Here is a 7,032-nt window from a genome sequence, read left to right on the forward strand (position 1 = left end):
CATTTCCCAGAGAAAGCAACTGTATCAATGCAATTTCTCACTTCTTTGTGTAAGTCACTCTACATGTTTGCATTTGGAACTTCCTTACCAAAGTATATACTATTACATATGTGCAATTCACAGGAAAGTAGAAACACGGTTTAACGTTCTGAGAAAAGCAAGAACTTTTTAATGCACTTCTAGGCTAGTGTTACTCTTCGGATTTCAGCTTTGGGTTAGGCTTAGGTTTCCACTAGGGTCAGGGTTAGTGTTAGGGTTTCGTTTTAGGTTTAGAGTTAGGGTTAGAGTTCGGGCTAGGTATATAATTAGGGTGAGTGTTTTAGGTAGGGGTTGGATTATGGTTAGTGTTTCTGTGCTAGGGTTAGCATTAGAGTTAGAGTTTGGGTTGTCTGTGCAACTTCTTTACAAGGAACATTATGCTTGTTGTACGAATTTTTCATGAAATTATAATCAGTTCAGTTTTCAGGGAATACAAGTGTGTAATCAATGCAGTTTTTCACTTTTTTCTGTACATAAATAAAAATATGTATCTTTGGAATATCTTTATAATATAATTATGGTAACTTTGGTTTGGTTTTTAGAAAACTTTGCACACTGCTTCAGTTCTAAGAAAAAGCAATTGTGTAATAATGCACGCTGTCAATTCTTTGTATATTTCACTGTATTTATTTACCTTTATAAATTATTTATGTAATAAATAATTTTCCCTTATGCTTGTTTTCCCTGAAACACTACACACTACTTTATTTCTGAAAGAAAGCAAAAGTGTTATCAATCCAATTTCTCTTTTCTTACTCACTCTGAATCTTTGCATTTAGAAATTCCTTACGAAAGTTTGTACCGTTACTTATGTGCAATTCACAGAAAACTAGATACACTGTTAAACTCTCAGAGAAAAACAAGCGTATATTCAATGCACTTCTAGGCTAGTGTTAGGGTTAGAGTTTTGGCTTTTGCTTAGGGTTATGGTTTCACGTTTGTGTCAGGTTTTTATGTTAGGGTTAAGGTTTGGTTAGGGTTTCTGGTTGGGACAGGATTAGGGTTAGGGCTTGGGGCAGGGCTAGTGTTAGGGTTAGGGTTATGGTTAAGTTTAAGTTTGCATATTTAACTTCTTTAGAAACATTGTGCTTGTTGTACAAATGTGATGTGAAACTATAAAGATTGGTTTAGTTGTTTGGCAAAAGCAAGTTTGTATTCAATGCATTTGTCACTTTCTTTAAGAAACTGCAAATATGTATCTTTGGAATATCTGTATAATATACTTTATAGTAATTTGTTGTTTTCAACGAAATTCTACTCCATTTTTCAGTTCTCAGAGAAAAGGAAGTGTGTAATTAACACACTATGTCGCTTCTCCCTGAAAGTTACTGTAAATATTTAACTTTGGAAGTTGTTTATATCTTATTGTACCTTATTCATGTTTTCTATGAAACTCTACACATTGCTTCATTTCTCAGAGAAAAACAACTGTGTTATCAATGCAATTTCTCACTTTTTTGTGTAAGTCACTCTAATTATTTGCATTTGGAACTTACTTGTGAAAGTATATATTGTTACTTATATGTGATTCCCAGGAAACTAGAAACACTGTTTAACTTTCGGAAAAAAGCAATAGTAATTCAGTGGACTTTTAGGCTAGTGTTAGGGTTAGAGTTTTGGCTCTGCTTTGGGTTTAGGGTTACTTGCTAGGGTTCGGTTTAGGGTTTCAAGTTAGGGTTAGTGTTAGGGTTAGAGTTTCAGGCTGGGATAGGATTAGGGTTAGAGTTTTGAACAGGGTTACGGTTAGTGTTTGAGTTAGGGGTGCTTATGGAACTTCTTTAGAAGAACATTATGTTTCTTTTTTTATTATTTCTGTATATTATAGGGGTACAGATTTTAAGGTTTCAATAAATGCCCAATTCCCCCCTCCCCCCACAAGTCTGAGTCTCCAGCATGACCATCCCCCAGATGGTGCACATCTCACTCATTATATATGTATATACCTGCTCCCCTCCCCCCTCCCAAATACTCTATTACTGCAGTACCTATGTGACCACTTAGGTGCTGTTCAGTTAATACCAATTTGCTGGTGAGTATATGTGGTGCTTGTTTTTCCATTCTTGGGAAACTTCTCTTAATAATACGGGTTCCAGCTCTAACCAGGAAAATATAAGATGTGCTATGTCACCATTGTTTCTTAGAGCTGAATAGTACTCCATGGTATACATATACCACATTTTATTAATCCATTCTTGGATTGATGGGTGCTTGCGCTGTTTCCATGGCCTTGCAATTATGAATTGTGCTGCTATAAACCTTGGAGTGCAGGTGTCTTTTTTGTAGAGTGTCATTGGATCTTTTGGGTAGATGCCCAGCAATGGGATTGCTGGATCAAATGGTAGGTTCACTTGTATCGCTTTAAGGTATCTCCATATTGCTTTCCACAGAGGTTGAACTAATTTGCAGTCCCACCAGCAGTGTAGCAGTATAGAGTTTTTTTATTTTCATCTTGATTTCTTCATTTATGAAGTAATCATTTATTAGGAGGTGGTTTAATTTCCACGTTTTTGTTTAGAAATGTGTTTCTGTTAGAGTTGATTTCTACTTTTATTACACTGTGATCTGAGAAGGTACATGGTATGATTTCTATTTTTTTAAATTTCTTGAGATTTACTTTGTGTCCTAGGATATGGTCAATCTTAGAGAATGTCCCGTGAGCTGATGAGAAGAACGTATATTCAGTGGATTTTGGGTAGAATGTTCTGTAGATGTCTGTCAGACCCAATTGTTCTAGAGTTTTGTTTAAGTCCATTATTTCTTTATTAATTTTCTGTTTGGAGGATCTGTCTCGTGCCGTCAGTGGGGTGTTGAAATATCCGGTGATTATGGAGTTGCTATTAATCCATTTGCTTAGCTCCAGTAAGGTTTGCTTTATGAAACTGGGTGCACCTAAGTTGGGTGCATATATATTTAAAATTGTTATCTCTTCTTGTTGAAGTATGCCCTTCACCATTATATAATGACCCTCTTTGTCTTTCACTACTTTTGTTGGTTTAAAAACTAAATCATCTGAAATTAGAACTGCCATGCCAGCCTTCTTTTGGCTTCCACTTGCCTGGAATACTGATCTCCACCCTTTTACTTTTAGTTTATATGCATCCTTGCAGGTTAGATTGTTTCCTGAAGACAGCATATACGTGGCCTGTATTTTCTTATCCATTCAGCCAGCCTATGCCTTTTGAGTGGAGAGTTTAAGCCATTCACATTTATTGAGAGAACTGATAGGTAAGGTAGATTATTGTTCATTCTGTTGGGTTGGATGTTGTTGCTTTGATTTCTCTCTTGAGCCATTGTATTATCTGGCCTTTAATCTTTGGGTTTGGTTGTTTTTATATTCGTGAGTTTTTATTATGGTGTTCTGTGGATAACACTGTTTTGAGTACTTCTTGTAGGGCTGGTCTTGTCTTGGTGAATTCTCTGAGACTTTGCTTGTCTGAGACTGTCTTTATTTCTCCTTCATATATGAAGCTTAATTTTGCAGGGAATAAGATTCTAGGCTGGGCATTTTTTTGTTTCAGAAGAGTGAGAATGGGGCCCCAGTCTCTCCTTGCTTGTAAAGTCTCATTAGAGAAGTCTGATGTTATTCGAATTGGCTTTCCCTTGTATGTTACTTGCTTCTTTTGTCTTACAGCTCTTAGAAGAGCATATTTAGTTGATACTTTGGTCAGTCTGATGACTGCATGTCATGACGTCTTCCTGTTTGCATTGAATCTCCCAGGGGTCCTCTGAGCTTCTTGAACTAGTATATCGAGATTTTGAGCAAGGCCTGGGAAATTTTCCTCTATTATATCTTCAAATAACTTGTCCAACCCTTGGGTATTGTTGTCTTCCCCTTCTGGTAACCCTATGACCCTCACATTAGGTTTCTTCACATAATCCCACAGCTCTTTTAGGCTTTGCTCTTTTCTCTTGTTTCTCTGCTCTATCTCTGTTATGGTTTTATTTAGTTGGAGGGTGTTATCTTCAATCTCTGAGATTCTTTCTTCTGTTTGATCTACCCTGTTCTTGAGACTTTCCACTGTATTTTGTAGTTCCCTGAATTGATTCTTCATTTCCAGGAGTTTGGTTAAACTTTTCTTCTTTGTGTCTATTTCTTTTTCCAGATCCTGGAGGTTTTTTGTGGTTTCTTTGTGTTGGTTATTGAGTTTTTGTTGCAGGTCAGTGAGTGTTCTTATGATCCACATACGAAATTCCTCTTCTGTCATATTGGTTGCCTGATTTGGGTTGGTGTCCGTTTATAGGGGGCTGGTGCTCCTCTTTGGGGGTGTGTTTTCCGTTTGGTTCTTCATATTTCCTGAATTCCTTCGCTGATTTCTTCCCATGTCGATCAGTTGTTGTTTCTTTCCTTTAGGTTATTGTTTGGGTATTCACACACCTTGTTTAGTTTCTGAGCTGTTAGGTGGTGTCTGTGGGTGAGATTCGACCACTCCCTGTATAATGAGTCAGTGGGTGCCGTGAAAAGGCTGTGCAGGATGCCGTCCCTGTCAGTAGGTGGCGCTTGCTTGGGGGAACAGGCTATGCTGTTGATTTTGTGTCCTGTTATCAGCTCTTGTTCTGGGCGGAGCTGAGTTGGGTAAGCCTGTTAGCAGGGTTCAAAGTTCTGTTCTCTGCTTCCAGGAAAAGCTGTCAGGACGGGGCTGGAATGGTCCTGCTCAGCCAGAAAGTCTGCTTGTTTGGGTGGGGTTGTCTGAGACCCGCAGTCTGGAGTGGGCCTCGCTTCTTTCTACCCTCCCCAACTCTGCAGCTACTCCTGGGCCTCTGCCAGCAGGCCAGACCACACGCCACTAGGCTTCCCCGGACTGTGATGCCGGCAGGGAGGTTCCCTGCGCAGGAACACCACCTGGGCTGGGCGCCGGGCCTCCCTTTGGGGGGGAGGTTTGCCCTCTAGGACACTGATCTGCCCCTGGAGGCACACACACCTTAGCAGGCTGTTCACAAATATCCCTTTTGTGCCCCGGGCAATGCTAGACCTCTGTGCACGGTATCTGGTCTGCAGGTCCGACCTCTGGGTCCCAGAGTTCAAACTCTATCCCCACCAGGGAGAGGAGTTCTGGTCCTAATTCACCCACAGGGAGCCCAAGCTTGGTCTATGTCTCTCAGCCTCTCAGTCGGCACCGTTCTCTTGGGAACACCGTGCCAGCAGCACCTGGGAGGGCTGGCGTGTAGGGAGCTCACAGTCTGAGTTCCCCTTTGTCAGCTGTAGGGTCCCAAAAGGGAAGGTCCCGTTCCCTGGAGGTGCCTCTGGCTGGTGGCTGTATTGTCTCTCTGGGCAGCGACGGGTAGGGTCGGCGGAGGGGAGGAGAAGGCAATATGGTGCCTGCCACGTGGCTCGTGTCTGTGCACATGGAGGTGCCCCGAGGGATTTGGGAGTCTGGTACCGTGTCCTCTACAGGCTCACCGCTAGCTGGCGGCAGCCGTCTCTGGGCTGGTGTCCGCAGGTCTCTCCACCCGCTGGGGAGCCCACCAGCAGTCCCAAATGCAGGCGAGGGGAAAGGTGATTTATCCACCTACCCTTCCCGCTGGTCTCCGGGCTGCTCCGGCGGTCTCAGCTTCCATTTCTCCTCCGTAGCCTCCTCCCGTGGAGTCTCCCGGGGTCTCAGGTAGCCTTCCTTCCAGCCCTCTTCTGCTGTATGCTCGCCTTCTTGCTTCTTTTTTCTAATTTCTGCTAGAATCTGTCTTTTCTGCAGAGACACTCTTTCTGGCGGTGTTTTTCGTCCGCCATCTTGATCCTTCTCCAACATTATGTTTCTTGTTCGAATTTTACATGAAATTATAAATATTTGTTCAGCTGTCAGGGAAAATCAATTTTGTAATCAATGACTTACACAAAGAAGTAAAAAAATTCATTGATAACACAGTTGCTCTTCCCTTAGGAATGAAGCAGTGTGTCGAGTTTTATAGAAAACTCGCATGAGGTACAATAACTTATTAAATAAATAACTTCCAAAGGTAAATATTTACAGTGACTTATGCAATGAATCAATGATGTGCATATTACACACTTGCTTTTTATGAGAAAAACAGTGTGTAATGATTCCTAGAAAGCAACACAAATTTATAAAAATTTATATCATAATTACACACCCAGTTGTGGAGAGGTAAAGAAGACGAGCAGCCCTTCTCATCTGCTCCATTGTGACAGCTACTACCCCTGAGGAGGCTGAAAGGTGCGGGCAGCCCCACCTAAAAGGGCTGCTGCTCAGAGCAAATTACGTCACTGTACAGATGCAATAAAGGATTGAGAGAAAGAAAGCAATGGTAATTGATTCAAAGTACAGCAAGTCGTATGGAAAATGGGGCTGGTCCTCACGGCCATGAGTAAATTTGAAGAAGCCATTACAAGTTATCTAAAAGCTTTAGATCTTGGTACTGAAAATGATTCCTATAAATCCAATCTGAAAATAGCACAACAGAAGTTGAGAGGTTACTAGTCCTATAGTAACTGGATTGAGCTTTGACATGGTTAGCTTGATAAATAATTTAGCCTTCATGAATATGGCAGCAAGTTTAATGCAGAACTCTCAAGTTCAACAGCTAATATCAGGAATGATGACAAATGACAAATGACCTGCTGCTGGGTTGGGGCCCTAACTGACCTGTCAAACCTCATCCAAGTGGGACAGCAGTTTGCTCAGCAGATATAACAACAGAATCCTGAACTTATAGAGCAACTAAGAAATCACATCGGAGCAGGTCATTCAGCAGCAGCACTGAAGAGCATTCTTCATTTTACCAGGGACCTTAGGCCAGAATCAAATGGTTTCTGTCTCTGAAGTATTCCCTGTAGATAGTACCTCCAACCCCCAAACAAAAACAACAAATAAAACACAATATCTGATTTTTGAAAGACTTGAGTATCACATGAATTTTTTTGGAAATGAATGATAAGTAGCCATGGTAAGTGCCAATATAGCACTGGAACAAGGTTCCATTTTCACACTTTTATCACATTTGTATATTAAACTTAATAGCATATTTATTGAACTTTAGGGC

General features: G+C 41.0%; 1 pseudogene; it reads left to right on the plus strand.

Annotated features, from left to right (window-relative positions):
* LOC105883129 (small glutamine-rich tetratricopeptide repeat-containing protein beta-like) overlaps nucleotides 1–6,784 on the plus strand; it is a 63,831-nt pseudogene extending 57,047 nt beyond the window's left edge.
* The last annotated feature ends 248 nt before the right edge of the window (nucleotides 6,785–7,032 follow it).

This window comes from Microcebus murinus, chromosome 9 (assembly GCF_040939455.1).
Source record: "Microcebus murinus isolate Inina chromosome 9, M.murinus_Inina_mat1.0, whole genome shotgun sequence".
NCBI classification, from domain to species: Eukaryota; Metazoa; Chordata; class Mammalia; order Primates; family Cheirogaleidae; genus Microcebus; species Microcebus murinus.